The sequence below is a fragment of the Nerophis ophidion genome, linkage group LG09, assembly GCF_033978795.1.
Source record: "Nerophis ophidion isolate RoL-2023_Sa linkage group LG09, RoL_Noph_v1.0, whole genome shotgun sequence".
Lineage (NCBI taxonomy): Eukaryota > Metazoa > Chordata > Actinopteri > Syngnathiformes > Syngnathidae > Nerophis > Nerophis ophidion.
The window spans coordinates 36995731-37015698 of NC_084619.1; the positions used below are offsets into that span (position 1 = coordinate 36995731).

At 44.7% G+C, this 19968-nt stretch overlaps 1 long non-coding RNA gene across 1 annotated transcript in view; it reads right to left on the reverse strand.

The window, feature by feature from the left end:
* Positions 1-13425, reverse strand: part of LOC133559294 (uncharacterized) — a 36845-nt gene extending 23420 nt beyond the window's left edge. Inside the window, exon 1 of the long non-coding RNA XR_009808139.1 lies at positions 13131-13425. This is a non-coding gene — a long non-coding RNA (uncharacterized LOC133559294). The remainder of the gene's footprint in view (positions 1-13130) is intronic.
* Between the last annotated feature and the right edge of the window lie 6543 nt (positions 13426-19968).

Here is a 19968-nt window from a genome sequence, read left to right on the forward strand (position 1 = left end):
AGCATCTCGAACTGTTACCGGGAGGGCATTCCAGAGTACTGGAGCCCGAACGGAAAACGCTCTATAGCCCGCAGACTTTTTTTGGGCTCTAGGAATCACTAATAAGCCGGAGTCTTTTGAACGCAGATTTCTTGCCGGGACATACGGTACAATACAATCGGCAAGATAGGCTGGAGCTAGACCGTGTAGTATTTTATACGTAAGTAGTAAAACCTTAAAGTCACATCTTAAGTGCACAGGAAGCCAGTGCAGGTGAGCCAGTACAGGCGTAATATGATCAAACTTTCTTGTTCTTGTCAAAAGTCTAGCAGCCGCATTTTGTACCAACTGTAATCTATTAATGTTAGACATGGGGAGACCCGAAAATAATACGTTACAGTAATTGAGACGAGACGTAACAAACGCATGGATAATGATCTCGGCGTCTTTAGTGGACAAAATGGAGCGAATTTTTGCGATATTACGGAGATGAAAGAAGGCCGTTTTAGTAACGCTTTTAATGTGTGACTCAAAGGAGAGAGTTGGGTCGAAGATAATACCCAGATTTTTTACAGAGTCAGCTTGTTTTATTATTTGGTTGTCAAATGTTAAAGTTGTATTATTAAATAGAGGTTGGTGTCTAGCAGGACCGATAATCAGCATTTCCGTTTTTTTGGCATTAAGTTGCAAAAAGTTAGCGGACATCCATTGTTTACTTTCATTAAGACACGCTTCCAACTGACTACAGTCCGGTGTGTTGGTCAGCTTTAGGGGCATGTAGAGTTGGGTGTCATCAGCATAACAGTGAAAGCTAATACCGTATTTGCGTATGACGTCACCCAGCGGCAGCATGTAGATGCTGAAGAGTACAGGGCCAAGGACCGAACCCTGGGGAACTCCACACGTTACCTTAACATAGTCCGAGGTCACACTGTTATGGGAGACGCACTGCATCCTATCAGTAAGATAAGAGTTAAACCAAGACAGGGCTGAGTCTGACATACCAATTCGTGTTTTGATACGTTCTAATAAAATATTATGATCGACGGTATCGAAAGCAGCGCTAAGATCGAGGAGCAGCAACATAGATGACGCATCAGAGTCCATCGTTAGCAATAGATCATTAGTCAATTTTGCGAGGGCTGTCTCAGTCGAGTGATTTGCCCTGAAACCGGATTGAAAGGTTTCACATAGATTGTTAAACGCTAAGTGTTCATTTAGCTGCTCTGCAACAATTTTTTCGAGGATTTTCGAAATAAAGGGAAGGTGAGACACCGGTCGGTAGTTTACCATGAGGTCAGGATCGAGGTTAGGTCTTTTAAGGAGAGGATGAATAACAGCTTTTTTGAATGCAAGGGGAACAGTGCCTGAGGAAAGTGATAAGTTTATAATATTTAGCACCGATGGACCTAATAATACAAAAAGCTCCTTGATAAGTTTCCCAGGAAGTGGGTCAAGTAAACATGTTGTTTGTTTTATTCCATTTACACGTTGTAACAATCCTTCTAATGTTATTTCATCAAAATGAGAGAAACTATTTTGGATATTTGCAGTATCCGCCGTATATACAATCGTATCTGTGTTACTATAACCCAGTTGTAGCTGGGACGCATTGTCTTTAATCTCCTTTCTAATAAGTTCAATTTTCTTATTAAAGAACTTCATAAAGTCATCTGCCGAATGGGTGGAGCTACTGGAAGGAGTCCCTTGTTGGGTTAGCGATGCTACTGTACTAAACAAAAATTTTGGATCGTTTTTATTAATGCGGATGAGATTTGAGTAATAATTAGTTTTAGCTAAGGTAAGCATGCGTTTATAAGTTATTAAACTATCACTCCATGCTTGATGGTGCACCTCAAGTTTAGTCGTGCGCCATCTGCGTTCCAACTTTCTACATAATAATTTCTGAGCTCTAGTTTCTTCAGTAAACCATGGCGTACGCCTTTTTGGAGCCTTTTTTTAACTTCAGCGGTGCTATACTATCAATGGTTTCGCGCAGGGCGTTGTTAAAGTTGTTAGTGAGGTTATCAATAGAGCCCACATACTTTGGGAACGGTGCCATTACCGAGGGCAGTAGGTCCACAAGAGTCGTCGTTGTGGCAGCATTAATGTTGCGGCTGCTATAGCAGTTATTATTATTATTAGCTTGCCGAACATGAGTCTGAACTTCGAATTTTATAAGGTAATGATCGGACATTACTTTAGTATACGGGAGTATCATAACTTTGGAAACGGTGATACCTCTGACAAGCACTAGGTCTATCGTATTACCGCTGCGATGCGTCGGTTCATTTATTATTTGTGTAAGACCACAGCTATCAATTATAGTCTGGAGCGCCACGCACGGTGGGTCCAATGGGGTATTCATATGGATATTAAAGTCCCCCATTATAATTATATTATCGGCGTGCGTCACTAGATCAGCAACAAACTCTGAGAATTCACTAATAAAGTCCGAATAGGGCCCTGGGGGGCGGTAGATAACGGCCAGGCACAGAGGCAGAGGTTTGGCAGACTTCATAGAAAGCACCTCAAACGATTTATATTTATTATTTAAGTTAGGACTAAAGTTAAAGTTTTCGTTGTATATTAGTGCGACACCCCCTCCCCTTTTGAGGTGACGGGCAATATGCGCATTCGTATAGTTAGGAGGGGATGCCTCATTTATCGCAAAAAAGTCGTCTGGTTTAAGCCAGGTTTCGCTAAGACCGTTGACGTTAAGGTTGTTGTCTCTAATGACCTCATTGACTAATAACGTTTTGGGAGACAAAGATCTTATGTTTAGAAAGCCCATATTATAGGTAGTGGGCTGTTTTAAGGAGTTGTTGATAAAATTATCCGTAGTAGCAATATTAATAATGTTGCGTTTATTATGCGCAGTGTACTTAAAATAATTACGACCATATCTAGGAATTGATATGACGGGAATTTTCAGATTGTCTACTTGGCGCTGCGATAAACTGAACGCATCATAATTTGCCACCTCAGTAGAGCGCATGTCTAACTCTGACGTAGTCATAGACACAGTAGAAAAAACATTTTGTGAGTTGTGTATTATTCTACGAAAATTGCTATGTGTACAGGGATCATCCAGCCTGGCGCTGGCTAGTTCTAGCTTAACTGACTCCATACCCAGGCTAGCAAGCTCTGTAATTGCCTGTGACCGGGCTTGCTCTAGTGCAGTTAGTCAAATGTGGCTCAATGCGAAGTCTATGTTCCGAGACAAGAGGATAGCGCCTTCCTGGTTAGGGTGAAGGCCGTCTCTCCTCAGCAAGCCAGGTTTGCCCCAGAAAGAGGGCCAATTATCAATAAACGTAAATCCCTGTTGTCTGCAGAAGGTATCCAGCCACTTGTTAAGAGAAACTAATCTGCTATATCTCTCATCATTGCCTCTCCCAGGCAGGGGGCCAGAGACAATTACTCGATGCCTGGACATCTTTCTGGCGAGATTACAAGCCCTGGCTATGTTTCTCTTTGTAATCTCTGATTGTCTCATCCTAACGTCATTGGAGCCAACGTGTATTACTATATTCGCATAACTAGTGGTGCGGTTAGCCTGCCGTACGTGTTTACTAGACCTGTTGCGAGTTAGCTCCCTAAGATTAGCTTCAATGTCAGGTGCTCTGCCCCCGGGAATACACTTAATTGTGGCTGGTTTGCTAAGCTTTATGTTTCGGGTGATGGAGTCCCCTATGACTAAAGTGTGGTGCCCGGTAGACTGGGGTGTAGGACTAGCTAAAGGGCTAAATCTATTATGCGTCTCAACCGGTACACCGTAGCTTGTAGGCCGGTTAGGGCTGCTACAAGCTGGGCTAGTTAGCTCGCTACAACTAAGTAATTTAGAGCTGGAGGTTGGAAGTAATATAAGCACTTTTTCTCCCGGTGAAAATCCACCAGGACTAACACAAAGCAATATCCCCGTGTGCTCAGGTGAAATGGTCCGATGAGGTCCATCCCAATTTTTTAAAATGGGACCTCCATAAGCGGCAATGGGCGCAAGGGCGCCTTCGGGATGGCCGCTGGATTCACCAGCTGGCATTCCAGGCAGGCAGCGCACCAGTGGCGCACGTCTGCCCGAATGCCCAGCCAATAGAATCGGACCATGACCCGATTAAGTGTCTTATCATAGCCCATGTGTCGAGACATAGGGTTTACATGTGCGGCATGGAAAATAATTTCCCGGTGGGGTTTTGGCACCAAAAACTGGGTGGCTTCTTCTCCGGTTTGAGTGTCACGGCTTACTCTGTATAACTGGTCTCTAAAAATTGAAAAGTGGGGGAATACCCTCGCTTTTCCCGGGCGCATCGGCTGACCGTCGATGTAATCCACCTGGTCCCGGGCCGCGCGCAAAGTTTCACCACGGGACTGCTTGAGGGGTAAATCCTCCGTAGGCTGTCAATTGGTCCCCGGAGGGGCTTCCCGAGAAGCCCTCGCCGGTTCCCGCTCGGCAGTGTCGGATGAACCCGCGTTGCCACTGAGAACCGCCTAGATACTCTCCTTTCCTATATCCCGTGAACGCATCCCCACACATTGCGTCATTAGACGATGAAATCCCGGCCAATTTGTCCCTAATATTATGGGATGCGTAAGGTGCGCGCTTACAGCAACCTTGACACTATGCTTTTGTTCCCGATACCAAATTTCCACTGGCACAATGGGATACGTGAATATACCTTATTTTTCCCCGTGTTGCCTGCCTCAGTGCCACGGGTCGAACCAGGTTTTGGTGGATCATGGACTGTCTACAGCCCGAATCCACCATTGCCCGATATGTACTCCCTTGTACCCTTACCGGGACACAATACGTCTCCCCTGGATCGGGGGCGGGCGCTGGGGGTCCGACAACCCGCATCACCTGTCCCTCCTCCATCAGGGAGCAGTCTCGCCTCACGTGACCGGGTTGCCCGCACCCCCAGCACACCGGCCCTGGTGTTTGAGGTGCCGTCTGCGGGGGAAGCGCCCTCACAGCAGCGACGGAACCCTGGAGCGAAGGAGCATAGGGAACATTACAACCCCTCAACCCCCCCTTAATATTGCTGTTGGCAGGTGAAATGTGTGTGGTGTAGTGTGGTGCGGTGTGTCCATGTCCGGGCCGGGAACCTGCTCATGGGTCCAGGTTACCCCCTCCGGTTGCGCGAATCATCACTCGGTGCTGGGGTGTGCCGTTCGGCCGGTCTCGGTGCTGGGGTGAGCCTTTTGGCCGGTCTTGGGGTCGCCTCCCGGTGAACCGCCAGATGGTCTTCGGCCAGAGTCACTGCAGCCATCAGGTCCCGCGGACGGTGGTAGCGCACCCCCGCGGCTGTTCTGGGTGGGATCGCTTCCACGAATTGTTCGAGCAGAATTTGCTCGAACATCTTCTTGACGTATTTTATTTCCCAATATTATGCAAAACCAACATTTCTTACCAATTGGTACCATCTGATGTGTATTTGGGGTCTGCATAAGTCCCGAAAAATGTCAACGTGTCAATCCTTGTATCCCACGCTGCAGTCATTACACTCCTTATTTTTTTCTATTCTCTTGGTGAGGGGCATTCATTCTCTGGTGTTTCCATTATCCATCCATCCATTTTCTTCCGCTTATTCCCTTTCGGGGTCGCAGGGGGCTCTGGCGCCTATCTCAGCTACAATCGGGCGGAAGGCAGCGTACACCCTGGACAAGTCGCCACCTCATCGCAGGGCCAACACAGATAGACATACAACATTCACACTCACATTCACACACTAGGGCCAATTTAGTGTTGCCAATCAACCTATCCCCAGGTGCATGTCTTTGGAGGTGGGAGGAAGCCGGAGTACCCGGAGGGAACCCACGCAGTCACGGGGAGAACATGCAAACTCCACACAGAAAGATCCCGAGCCTGGATTTGAACCCAGGACTGTAGGACCTTCGTATTGTGAGGCAGACGCACTAACCCCTCTGCCACCGTAAAGCCATTAGTGATATAAAATGTGTACAGTTCTAAATTATATCTGTCAGTAGACTCGCAATGGAAGCGCTACAAATGACAGATACAACAAAGATGACAGGGAGAAGACGCTGTCGACGTGAAGCTATGTAAATAAGGCCACCCACAAAATTGCGCAAAATGGCGCATCATGAAAAGACGGTCAGAAAGCGGCTTGAAGATGGTCTGTAAAACCTCATCTATGCAACATTTTGACCAAAGAACCACAATTATATGTTATGTAGACCACAAGGAAGTGTTTTAAATATACCAAAATAAATCATAATAAGATCCCTTTGAAGGTATCATATTATGTCGTTCACAATCATTATGAGAGACAAGAACACAAGTCTTTTTTTTTATTGGGATTTTAAAGATGATAAACGCTTGGAAGATGCAGCTAATCAGAGTCACCATTGTAGACTTCAAAGCCCTCTAAGACAACTGTAAAACCCTTCATCAACAATTTACATAGACACTGCAAGTCTATAAAATGTAGTAACAGACACAATAATAACAATATGTAATATGTTCAATATTTACCATATTTCATTTTAATCAATGCTTCTTCCGCACATTGATTTCTGTTTTCAGAGCAGCGCATGTCTGACAATGTGTGTTTCCTACTTCCGGATACAAAACGCTTGTGTGTTATAATCATGGCAGATTTGGTAACAAACAACAAAGAAGACTACTTTTGGACAAATGAGGATACCATCCATCCATCCATCTTCTTCCGCTTATCCGAGGTCGGGTCGCGGGGGCAACAGCCTCAGCAGGGAAACCCAGAGTTCCCTCTCCCCAGCCACTTCGTCTAGCTCTTCCCGGGGGATCCCGAGGCGTTCCCAGGCCAGCCGGGAGACATAGTCTTCCCAACGTGTCCTGGGTCTTCCCCGTGGCATCCTACCGGTTGGACGTAGCCTAAACACCTCCCTAGGGAGGCGTTCGGGTGGCATCCTGACCAGATGCCCGAACCACCTCATCTGGCTCCTCTCGATGTGGAGGAGCAGCGGCTTTATTTTGAGCTCCTCCCGGATGGCAGAGCTTCTCACCCTATCTCTAAGGGAGAGCCCCGCCACACGGCGGAGGAAACTCATTTCGGCCGCTTGTACCCGTGATCTTATCCTTTCGGTCATGACCCAAAGCTCATGACCATAGGTGAGGATGGGAACGTAGATCAACCGGTAAATTGAGAGCTTCGCCTTCCGGCTCAGCTCCTTCTTCACCACAACGGATCGTTACAACGTCCGCATTACTGAAGACGCCGCACCGATCCGCCTGTCGATCTCACGATCCACTCTTCCCCCACTCGTGAACAAGACTCCTAGGTACTTGAACTCCTCCACTTGGGGCAGGGTCTCCTCCCCAACCCAGAGATGGCATTCCACCCTTTTCCGGGCGAGAACCATGGACTCGGACTTGGAGGTGCTCATTCTCATTCCGGTCGCTTCACACTCGGCTGCAAACCGATCCAGTGAGAGCTCAAGATCCCGGTCGGATGAAGCCATCAGGACCACATCATCTGCAAAAAGCAGAGACCTAATCCTGCGGTCACCAAACCGGAACCCCTCAACGCCTTGACTGCGCCTAGAAATTCTGTCCATAAAAGTTATGAACAGAATCGGTGACAAAGGACAGCCTTGGCGGAGTCCAACAAAAAATGAGGATACACAACCTTATATTTTTTAAGCTGAATGAGTGTAGGATGAACTGCTGCTTATAGAAGCGAGCACAAAAAAGAGGGTGAAACATTGGCGCAGACGGAAGCCGAGAGAGTGAAGAAAAAGTGAATTGAAGCTGCTAATGTGAGACAATCTATTTTAAGATAAATGGCGCACTTACCCCATATAAACCAGAAAAAACGTCCCCGGCCAGCTGGACCAAACCGACAACTATCCATCGAGTCAGTCACACTTTATATCAATCATGATACACACAGCACGTCATGTGCTGTCCGGCTAGCTGTGAACAAACAAAAAGGAAATGTGGGCTAATACCTTACATATTCCGTTGTTGTGGTTCATGTTTTTCAGTCAATACAGATTGGTGTCCTATCGCAGTGTTGTGCCTTACAAACTTAAATGCGTTTTGTGTTGACGTAGAAGCTAGCTTATGTCTTGCCGTAGCTAGCTTTTATGGCTAGCACGCCAATGTGTTACTACGCTACAAAAAGAGTTCCTCAGTGTTCGCTCTTATAATAACAATGTCACCACATTTTGGTTATTATACAGATTACGAAACGTAAATGAAGTATTTGTGACTTTTTTTGAATGCATTTTCAAAGCGATTAAGAGGTAGAATAGCAAATTTTATGTTACAATGCAAAAAAAAATAAAAACCTTTTGTCGTCTTGTCTCTCATAATCAGTGGTGTGCCGTCAGGGCCAGCAAGGCCTTCTCTGCTGGCCTGACATAACCACAAATCATTGATCATGATTAAAGATGAAAGTTTTATTTTACTTTCCAGAAATATCTAAAAGTATTCATATTCTCTTAATGACATATTTTGCTCTTTCCAGTGTTATTGTTTTTAGTTTATAGAGTTTTTATCCAATCAGAATTCAGCTAGCTTATGTTGCCATGCTCTACCAAATCTGCCCAAGGCCTTCAGAATCAGCAATGCAGGTGTCCGTGCTCTGTAAGTGAATGGACACAAACACATTGGCGATAGCCAATCAAATCACGAGTTGTTGTCAGTAAGGCCTTCTAGATGGCCTAAGGCAGATATACAGTATACAGTGATGTTATGAGCTAGGTAACATAAGAAGTCCATTACCCAACATGCCACAGTAGTGAAGAGCATGCGCAGTAGCTCCGTTTAGGTTGTTGAATATAGACATGCCAGCAGCGGGATGCTTTTGATGAGCACGCTGTGGAGTGAAACTTTGAGACCTCAGCCAACACGCCTCGTCTGCATCTTTTATGACTAGACAAGACAACACATATATTTGCAAGGCCATTTTCAAGAAGGATATTTAAAGAGAAACTACAACTTGTGTGACGATATCGGCCAACCCCGTAAGCTAGCTCAGCTGTCGATGAAATGTGAGTTCAGATATTTTATTTATTTATTTTTTCACGTTTAAAATGTTTTTTGCAATTTTAATTTTGACAAAAAGATATGTTTTGATTGCTAATGCAGGTTTATTGATTTTTAAATGCGCCAGAAAATAACCTGTTTTGTACAATGCCCAGAAGTGCGTAAATGTTTTTCCTGTATAGTATTTCTCCAGCAATGGGCATGTGGTAACATAAATGATGGTATTTTGAGAGGTAATCATTACAATCGGACATCACTGGAGGCCTAGGTGGGAAACGCACGGCCCGCCACTGCTCATAATGATTGTGAACTATAGGCGAAATTAATCCGATGCGCAGTTTGTATGAATATAGACCTAAATAAAACCGGTTATAGGCAGTGTGCATTAAAATCCGGTTTGTCTGAAAAATATGGTACTGCGTGTTTTAGCTTACTATCTACCTAATACTCTAACATTACATCTTCTTACGTCACAGCCCCCAGGTGACTAAGAGTGAGGATGCAGCAAGGGCGTAGAATTAGGTAGGGACGCTAGGGACACGTCCCTACCAATATCCAGCCGCTACTGTGTAGTCACTATCAATACAAGCGCTGCCCGTAATGTTTAGTCAATGATTATGGCACAGAAAGGGTTAAATGTCGGTCTCTACTAGAAGTCCCGCCTCTAACCTAAATATCGCTCCCTGATTGGTTGCCGCTTTCATGCTAACTTACGTGTGATTGGCTGTCCCCGCTGTCACTCCTGCTTGTAAAAGCTAGCCTACATGCTAGTTGCTAGCGAGCGGACGAGAGGCAGTGTGTCACGCCAAAATTCTTCCCCCGTACAAAAAGCTTCCCCCCCTCCCTCTACTTCCGTGATCATGATTAATACAGACGTTTTGTTAACGCTATATTATAAAAATATAACGCTGTATTATAAAAATACAGACCTTTTGTTAACGCTATATTATAAAAAAATAGAACAAATTTAAAAAAACTATTTACAAACACAAACTATGGGATGACGTAAGAGGAAACATGAGGAAATGTAAACCGGAAGTAAATGCGTCATCCCATAGTTTGTGTTTGTAATTTTTTTTAAATGTATTTATTTATTTATTTTTTTTTTACAATATAATGTTAACAAAACGTCTGTATTTTATTAATATAGTGTTATATTTTTATAATATAGCGTTAACAAAACGTCTGTATTAATCATGACCCTGGAAGTAAATGAGGGAGAAGGTTTTTGTAGGGGGGAAGAAATTTGGCGTGACATGTGCAACTCGGTGTAAGTTGTAAGTAAGTGTAAGTTGTAAGTAAGTGTAAGTTGTCAACATGTTCGGCATTTGTTGTTCCTGGCACACGGTAGCTAGATGGATTTTAATACCAGTGCTGTGATTTACATTGTGTTTGTGTCTGTTTGCGTGCGTGTGTGCTGTAGATTTTGAAGGATGTCAATGAAAAGAAAACTGGATATAAGAGACTTCTTTAGGAGTCAAACTGTAAGTTACTTCAAGGGTGTATAAAGGCTCAACAATATTGAATAATTCAACAATATATCACTCCAGTCACGCCCCTTAGAGTGCTATAATGAGCATATACCATGGACTGGAGGGATATATTGCTTTTATAAAACGGTTACAAATAAAGGCATTATAAAATAGGAATACTTAATCAATTTAATGTAGTTTTATTCAACCAGAAATACATACTATCCAATAAAATAGCCTCACTGTGGAAAAAATAGTCCCTCCTATCCAGACGTTAGCTCCAAATTAGCACTGCATCTCGTCTTTTCCTCCGCTTTTTTTTCAGGTGAAAGTCAATTTGTGTAGAAATGAGCAACGGTTTGAAAAATACCAAAGTGGTGGAAATACAATAAACCCTCACTAGATGATCATGTGATTTTACAATGCTAAAATATAATTCATTAATATGAAGTAATATTCATATTTAGTAAAAGCCTTTTTGCTCAGGCAGTAACTGTACCATCAAGCTCTATGGTCATTGTCCTTAATGTATCTGTCATGCATCAACATATTTTTGGCCAGCAGTTTATTTCTGTTACAGACCGGCGGAGGCATGTGTTTGGCTCTTTCAAATAGGAACAACCAGTGGACACCAATCTGTTTGTATTTGAGTATTAGTGACAAACATATTTACAGTACAAAAGCAGCAATAGAAAGAAGTAGTTGAAGGGAAAAATTGTGAGTGATTTAAACACAAGTTGGGGAAAAGATTATTACAGTTCATTTATGTTTATTTACAATGTTGTGTTGCATGAATGTATTTCTGATGTTGTTGATGGACAGTAGGCTATGTTAATTGACAGTATGATGCACAGTTGCACTACAGCCCTACACTAAAGAGTAAAGATGAGAACTCTTCCAAGTTGTCTCCTTTGCTTTCATTTTAGTTGCTTTACCCTATAACATCTACATGGCGTGAAATTATGATTGCTAATGTAAAAAAAAAAGGAGCACTTTTGTGTCCCCACCAAACTCAAAATCAAACCTACTCCCTTGGGATGCAGCATGGCGTCTCATTTCTTAGGGTTTGTTTTCCACCGCTACATCTTAGCTTTATGTTTGGAGAGAAGGATAGGTTTAATATTGGGGTAGGGGTTAAGTGGGAGAATAATGTTTCGGCCTTACTACTCAGCGTTTAATGTCGATGAGACGTTGTAGTTTTTAATAGACAAGTTGTGTCAAGATGAGGACAGAGTGGAAGTAGAGCAGGGTTTTTGTGCTCCCTGCCCCACAACGCCCGGCAGGACCATGAAACAACACAAGCCTGTCAGCACCTTCAACTGTCCACATCACAGGCGGAACAGTGCTGTCAGCAGGACGCTGCACATCCTGACACACACACGCACACACACACACACACACACACATTCACATGTCTCAGCCAAAAACACACACTCATGCAAAGGAGGGAGGGCTGAATATCTCCCCCCCTCCCCACCCACACACACACACACAAACACACACACACACACACACACACACACACACACACACACACACACACACTCACACTCACACTCACACTCAAAAGCTCTCTGGAGTGTTTAGTTTGTTTGTTTGTGCCTGTCACTCACCTTCTTTTTACAGTCTCCCATACAACACTATACACTCTTAGTGTGGCAGGAGATCTCCATGTATGGGAGACAAAAAGATCAGAAATATATTGGTAACACTTTAGTTTGGGGAACATATGTAGGTCTCTATTGTCATTGCAACAAGTACAAGAACATTTTTGTTTACAGCACAAACCCGTTCAAGATTAGACAAACAAACAGTGTACATACAGGGTTACAGAACAGGAACGCTGATGGGTCGCCACGAGGCACCCCGTAAAAGATGGGAAAAGGTAAAACGCTGGGGAAGAAAATGAGTAAAAAAAAAAAATTTAGACTGGGCTCCTAAAGGGGCCTAGTCTGGAGTGGAAAAAAAATATTCATATTCACCAATAATTAGTTGCCTATTAACATGCCTAACGTCAAAGTACCAATGATTGTCACACACAGCCGGGATTTGAACTCACAACCTACCAATCTGAGGGCGGACACTCTAACCATTAGGCCACTGATTAGTAACATGTTAGTAACATATTGTAAGGCTCTGAATTAGTCATTATTAAGTACTTATTAATGCCTTATTCCGCACGGCCTTATTATGACACTAACCCACTAACCCTAACCAAATCACTGTAAATTAAAGGCCTTGTTGTGATCCGGCTTCCGGATCACACATCTAGTATGTTTTGTCCCCTTTTTGTATTTTCCTATTATGTTTGATCATGTTTTGGACTCATTCGATCCCGTTTCATAGCGCACTTCCTTGTTTACTTTCGTCACCATGACTACCTAATTTGCTCCTCCTGCACGGCTCATTCACACACCGGTTTGTAATTATGTTTTCTGTATTTAAGCCCTTCTGCTACCTAAGTTCGACCTCGCCAGTTTGTTCGCACCTGCAACCGTTACGTGAGTAGTCTCTGTTTATTTTTCTGCTTGCTAAATGTAGCTTGCCTCCGCGCGCTTGGCTCGCGCTTTATGGACTTCGAACTCTGTCTTCTGTTTATATTAGCATTTAGTTTTCTGTGCTCAGACACGCCTTTGATTTGCTCTTTTGTACCAGTGTTCTTTTGTAACTTCACATTAAAAGGCTGTTCATACCTTCATTCCTGCCTGCTGTGATCCTGCGCATCGAGAGGCGACACTCCCCGCGCATCCACGATGCCGCGCAAACGTAACAGAAACTGGCGAGCAGAAACGCGTCACCTCGCGCTGGATCCTCCAGGACTCCGTTCCCAACAAGCAGCATACCCAACCAAGTACTCCACCGCTACAGCCCAGGACTCCTCAATTTGGGTTGGTAGTTTGTTTACTTCCCCTACTTCCAGTCACCACTCTGTCATTACTCCACTAGCTTCCGCCTCCCCTGTCACTCACGGTGACGTCACTCCGTTCACGCCCCTCTATGACGTCACCATTAACCCCTTAGTTGATTCCCCTGCTAGTTGGTCCTATGACAGTAGTGACGAGGAGTTTTTTTGAAAATTAACTTTCTCACATTCCACCCAAGGACCTAATTTTATATAAGACAATTTTCAAGGATAATTATAGCACCTCCAAGCCCAGTCACACTCCCAACAATGACTTTAATAATACAATTAATTATTACCAGGACATTTTCCGCCACTACTATGACTCTAGTCCGTCTTCACCCCCCACACCTGCTTCCTCGCCTCTCAAGTCTCGTTCTCCTCCTAAATCCGTGCCTTTTTCCACCTCATTTAGTGAGGATTTTGAACATTTTAGAGGGTAGGAGCCTGCCCTCCTCCAAACCTCCCACCGCCCGCCCTTACGGTCAGCCTCTGTCCAACTGGGCCCCGTCTGGAATCCGGGTCTTGAGGGGAGGGCTAGTATTAGCAGCTGTGCTACGAAGGTAGCACAGCGGCAAACTACTAAGCCACCTCGACATCCGGTCCAGCCTCTTCCTCCTTTTTTCCAGCACATCAAACTTCTACCTATTAGACCTCCTCCACCGGAGTTTCCCCCAGTTAAGTCTGCACTTCCCTCTAGTTCTCCACCACCTGTCTGTCAACTTGTTAAGCCACCACGGCCACTTAGACCTCCTTCTCCAGTCTTCCATCCTGTTAAGCCACTACGGCCTCCTAGACCTCCTCCACCGGTGTTCTCCCCTGTCAAGTCACGCCCTCCTAGACCTCCTCCACCTGTGTTCCGTCCGTGCCCTAGTTCTAGTTTTAGCCCTGCTTCTGTTCAGAGTTCAAGTCCTAGCCTTTCTTGTAGCCGTAATTCTAGTCATACTCGTAGACCCACTTGTAGACTGATGCGTAGTCTAAGTCCCGGTCCGAGTTGTCGAGCTTCTCATAGCCTTAAATCTAGTCTTAGACCCACTTGTAGACTGAATGGTAGTCCAAGTCCCGGTCCCAGATACGTACCTTCGTGTAGTCTTGATCGTTCTTTTTGTCCTAATTCCCTTCGTGGTCTTAGTCCTCACAGTAACCCTAGTCATTGCCCAAGTTCTTGTCCGAGCCCCAGTGTTACTGTAAGTCCTAGTCTTTGTCCTAGTCCTTGCCGGAGCACCAGTATGATTGTAAGTCCCAGTCCTTGCCCAAGCCCTATGTTGACCTCTAGTCCTAGTTCTTGCCCAAGCCCTGGTTCGACTGTAAGTCCTGGTCCTTGCCCAAGTCCTTATAAAAGCACTAGTTTGATTGTAAGTCTTGGTCCTCACACAAGCCCTTGCCCAAGTCCTAGTGTTAGTCTAAATCCTCAGAGTAGTCCTAGTCCTCCTCCCAGCCAGTCTCTTAGTTCTCCTCGGCAGGCCCCTGTGCCTGCCCCTCGGCTGAAGCCGACTCCTGCTCCTCGGCTGAAGCCGACTCCTGCTCCTCGGCTGAAGCCGACTCCTGCTCCACGGCTGAAGCCGACTCCTGCTCCCCAGCTGAAGCCGACTCCTGCTCCTCGGCTGAAGCCGACTCCTGCTCCTCTGCTGAAGCCGACTCCTGCTCCTCGGCTAAGCCGACTCCTGCTCCTCGGCTGAAGCCGACTCCTGCTCCGCGGCTGAAGCCGACTCCTGCTCCGCGGCTGACGCCGACACCTGCTCCGCGGCTGACGCCGACACCTGCTACGCGGCTGACGCCGACACCTGCTCCGCGGCTGACGCCGACACCTGCAGCTCCTGATCCTCTGCCGGCCTCTGGTCCTGATACGCTGCCGGTCTCTGCACCAGCAGCGGTCAAGCCTCCGCCACGTCGGCCACGGGAATGGCCGTACCACGGGCGTCCCCCGCAACAGGCGCGTCCATCTCCACGACGACCACGGCTGTGGCCCTACCCCGGGCGTCCTCCCCATAGGACGCGCCCGGGTCTTCGTCAGCCACTAAGGTGTCCTCTGCGGGTCCGCCCGCCTGGACTGTTGTGGCAGCGACGATCCACCCGCCGCCACCAACTAGCGTGTCCTCGGTGGATCCGGGGACACAGGACTTATCGACCCTCCACCAGGTCCTCCCTCCACCCTCCCTACGTTTTCAGACTGTCTTTTTGTGGGAGGGGGTTCTCTTCATTGCTGTTTTTTGGGGGGCATCTGGGATCTGCCCCTTAAGGGGGGGGGGGGGTTGTGATCCGGAATGTTTTGTCCCCTTTTTGTATTTTCCTATTATGTTTGATCATGTTTTGGACTCATTCGATCCCGTTTCATAGCGCACTTCCTTGTTTACTTTCGTCACCATGACTACCTAATTTGCTCCTCCTCCACGGCTCATTCACACACCGGTTTGTAATTATGTTTTCTGTATTTAAGCCCTTCTGCTACCTAAGTTCGACCTCGCCAGTTTGTTCGCACCTGCAACCGTTACGTGAGTAGTCTGTTTATTTTTCTGCTTGCTAAATGTATCTTGCCTCCGCGCGCTTGGCTCGCGCTTTATGGACTTCGAACTCTGTCTTCTGTTTATATTAGCATTTAGTTTTCTGTGCTCAGACACGCCTTTGATTTGCTCTTTTGTACCAGTGTTCTTTTGTAACTTCACATTAAAAGGCTGTTCATACCTTCATTCCTGCCTGCTGTGATCCTGCGCATCGAGAGGCGACACTCCCCGCGCATCCACGATGCCGCGCAAACGTAACAGGCCTACTGAAATGAGATTGTCTTATTTAAACGGGGATAGCAGGTCCATTCTATGTGTCATACTTGATCATTTCGCGATATTGCCATATTTTTGCTGAAAGGATTTAGTGGAGAACATCCACGATAAAGTTCGCAACTTTCGGTGTTAAGAGAAAAGCCCTGCCTCTACCGGAAGTCGCAGACGATGACGTCACATGTTTGATGGCTCCTCACGTATTCACATTGTTTATGATGGGAGCCTCCAAAAGTGCTATTCGGACCGAGAAAACGACAATGTCCCCATTAATTTGAGCGAGGATGAAAGATTTGTGTTTGAGGATATTGATAGCGAAGGACCAAAAAAAAATCAAAGTAAAAAAAAACAAAACGTGATTGCATTGATGTTTTTGAACACATTTACTAGGTTAATTCGGGGAAATCCCTTATCGTTCTATTGTGTTGCTAGTGTTTTAGTGAGTTAAATAGTACCTGATTGTCGGAAGGGTGTCTCCGCGGGTGTGTTGACGCCAATGTCTCAGGGGAGTCGACGGCAGCTATGGACGACACAAGCTCGGCTTTTCTCCGGTAAGAACTGACTTTTTGGCCACAATTTTCTCACCGAAACCTGCTGGTTGACATGTAGTCTCGGGATTCATGTCCGCTTGACCGCGCTTTGATCCATAGGAAAGTTTCCCCTCCAGGAATTTTAAACAAGGAATCACCGTGTTTGTGTGGCTAAGGGCTAAAGCTTCCCAACTCCATCTTTCTACTGTAACTTCTCCAATATTAATTGAACAAGTTGCAAAATATTCAGCAACACAGATGTCCAAAAAACAGTGTAATTACGCCGTTAAAGCAGACGACATTTAGCTGTGTGTGTGTGCAGCACTCATACTTCCTAAAAGCCCGTGACGTCTTGCGTACACGTCATCATTACACGATGTTTCGAAGACGAAACTCCCGGGAAATTTAAAATTGTAATTTAGTAAACTAAAAAGGCCGTATTGGCATGTGTTGCAATGTTAATATTTCATCATTGATGTATAAACTATCAGACTGCGTGGTGGGTAGTAGTGGGTTTCAGCAGGCCTTTAATTCTTTGTTACTTACAATATGTACCCCATACTAAAGTGTTACCAATATTTTTTCCCCTGTGATGTCAATGTCCGATAAGTAAACAGTTCATCACCTAAATCCTTCTGTCATGCATCTGGCTCATACCCGAACTTATATTTATATTAAATATGTACTGTAAATGATACCATGCAAAGATTATTACACCACTTAACCCAACAGAACATGTTCCTTTTATTTTATATCTGAAACTTTCTGCGTGTGTCCTTTACACCCACGTCTACTGGCCTGGACTCACCTGGGCGTGCGTGTGCTCCTACATATGCACGCCTGTGCGCTCCGACCTGGGCAGCAGACTACAGATGGCGATGAATGTTGTATGGGCGGGTGGTGCTGCGTCATGGACGACTGCTTCGTCAGTTTGATCTCACTGACCCCACTCAGTAGCCTTGTTCATGTTTGTCACTGCTGATCATTAGGGATTTAAAACACACAAAGCAAGACAGATTTGAGATTAGAGGATAATTCGGGTAAATTGAGCGTCATTACCTCTGCCAAGATGGTTATTTTCTCAATTGCTGTTAGTTTTATACATAAAAATAACCCAATGTGGGTCCAGGGTACATTTTAATAGAAAAATAGTGTCCTCTCCAATTGGTAGTATTATTTTCTTGCCGGTCATTTATTGTAATGAGTCTTTTCTCTCGTGGCTTTTATGTTGACCTCGTCACGTAAGCACGATATTATGTTTTCTGCATCCACACATCTGAGCTCTGCACTGAATTTTTCTGCCCGTGTGGCTATGGCAACCATGTCAGCGCTTGAGTTGGTGACGCGGAATACCAAGCACATTCATGAGCTGTGGAATAGCAAGGGGAAAAGTATCGTTTACATTTGAACCAGTAAACTGCTGCCAAATCCTCCCTATACGCAGATCACGCGCTGTGTGTATCGCCATGCAATCTTTGGGGTCCCCATGTTGTCTGAAGAGGCACATGTAAAATGTCAATTAATGAATGACCGCACACTTAATTTTAAATGTTTGTAACCAAAACAAGATTCCTAGGTCTTTCATACTACACCACTAATAAGAATATGATAGATAGATAGATAGATGGATAGATAGATGGATAGATCGATGGATAGATGGATAGATAGATAGATAGATAGATAGATAGATAGATAGATAGATAGATAGATAGATAGATAGATAGATAGATAGATAGATAGATGGATAGATGGATAGATAGATAGATAGATAGATAGTACTTTATAGGTTCCTTTAGGAGAGTTACTTCAGGAAAAGTAAGATCGCAAAGTTCCCTCGGTTTTGACACCGGTGGAACTGGTTAGAATTTGTAAATCTATGTTTTAATTATAATAATAATGGATTAGATCAGTGGTTCTTAACCTTGTCGGAGGTACCGAACCCCACCAGTTTCATATGCGCATTCACCGAACCCTTCTTTAGTGGAAAAAAAATAATAATACATATTCAAATTCAAGACAAAGTTAGATATTTTGTTTTACTGGTGTGCAAAATGATCCATGCATGCAAAGAACAAAACCAACACAGTGCATGAACTCACAACAAATTACACAACTGAAAATCAGTGTGACTTCTGCTGTTGCCGTATTCATAATACGCCGGAATGGAGAAGTTTTTATTTACACGATGTCTTGACCTCCGCGTCGGAGGCTCCACCGAACCCCTGAGGCCGACCCACCTTCAGATTGACGGAGGTGTGGTTGCCAAAGTTGCACCTATAGCCCCTCCGACCACCACCAGATATTCATGCACATTCATACAACAGTGTGAGTGGCGCTTGGAGCAAGGTGGGTGAAGTGTCTTGCCCAAGGACACAACGGCCGTGACTAGTGTCCCAGCAGGCACAAGACCTTAAAACAACATCACAAACTAGTTGAATGAGGTCCTAAATTTGAGCAACTCAAACATAATGTTCAAACAACATGCTTTTTGACGACGTTTATTCAATGTCAGGTTGTGACATTGACTTGACCTTTCAAATTTGGTCATTTCCTAACCAACAACGTGGATCAAACGTTAGACATCAACTCTCTCTCAATTTACGAATACAACTGTTTTGCAACGTTGTTTCAAGGTCAGTTTTAAAGGACATGTATGTATAATCAACATTGTATCAATGTCGTGTGCCTGCCAGGACGGCTGGAATCGAACCTGGAACCCTCAAGTTGCTGGGCCACACCATCCCCAGACAGTACGTACAGTACAATTTTGTTAAATTTGTTATTTTGTACAACAAAAACATTATCGATCAGTTTACTCCCAGTGAAATCTAAAGCCAAAACATGGATTCAGTAAAAGGGAACTACACTTTGATTTGTCACAATCATTACGAGAGACAAAAACACAGTTTTTTTTTATTAAGATTTTAAAAATTATGAAAAACGCTTGATGTGGCAAACGGGAGTCACCGTTGTAGCCTTCAAAGCCCTCTAAAACAACTTCAAACCCCCCATCAACGTTTTATATACACACTGCAAGTACCGTATTTTCTGGACCATAGGGCGCACAGGATTATAAGGCACACTGTCAATGAATTGTCTTTTTTTGATCGTTTTTCATATATAAGGTGCACCAGATTATAAGGCGCATTAAAGGAGTCATATTATTTATTTTTTCTTCTAAATTGAAAACACTTCCTTGTGGTCTACATAACATACAATGGTGGTTCTTTGGTCAAAATGTTGCACAGATTATGTTCACAGATCATCTTCAAGTCGCTGTCTAACAGTCGCTTCTGGATTCGCTGTTTTGTGGTCTTGTTTAAGT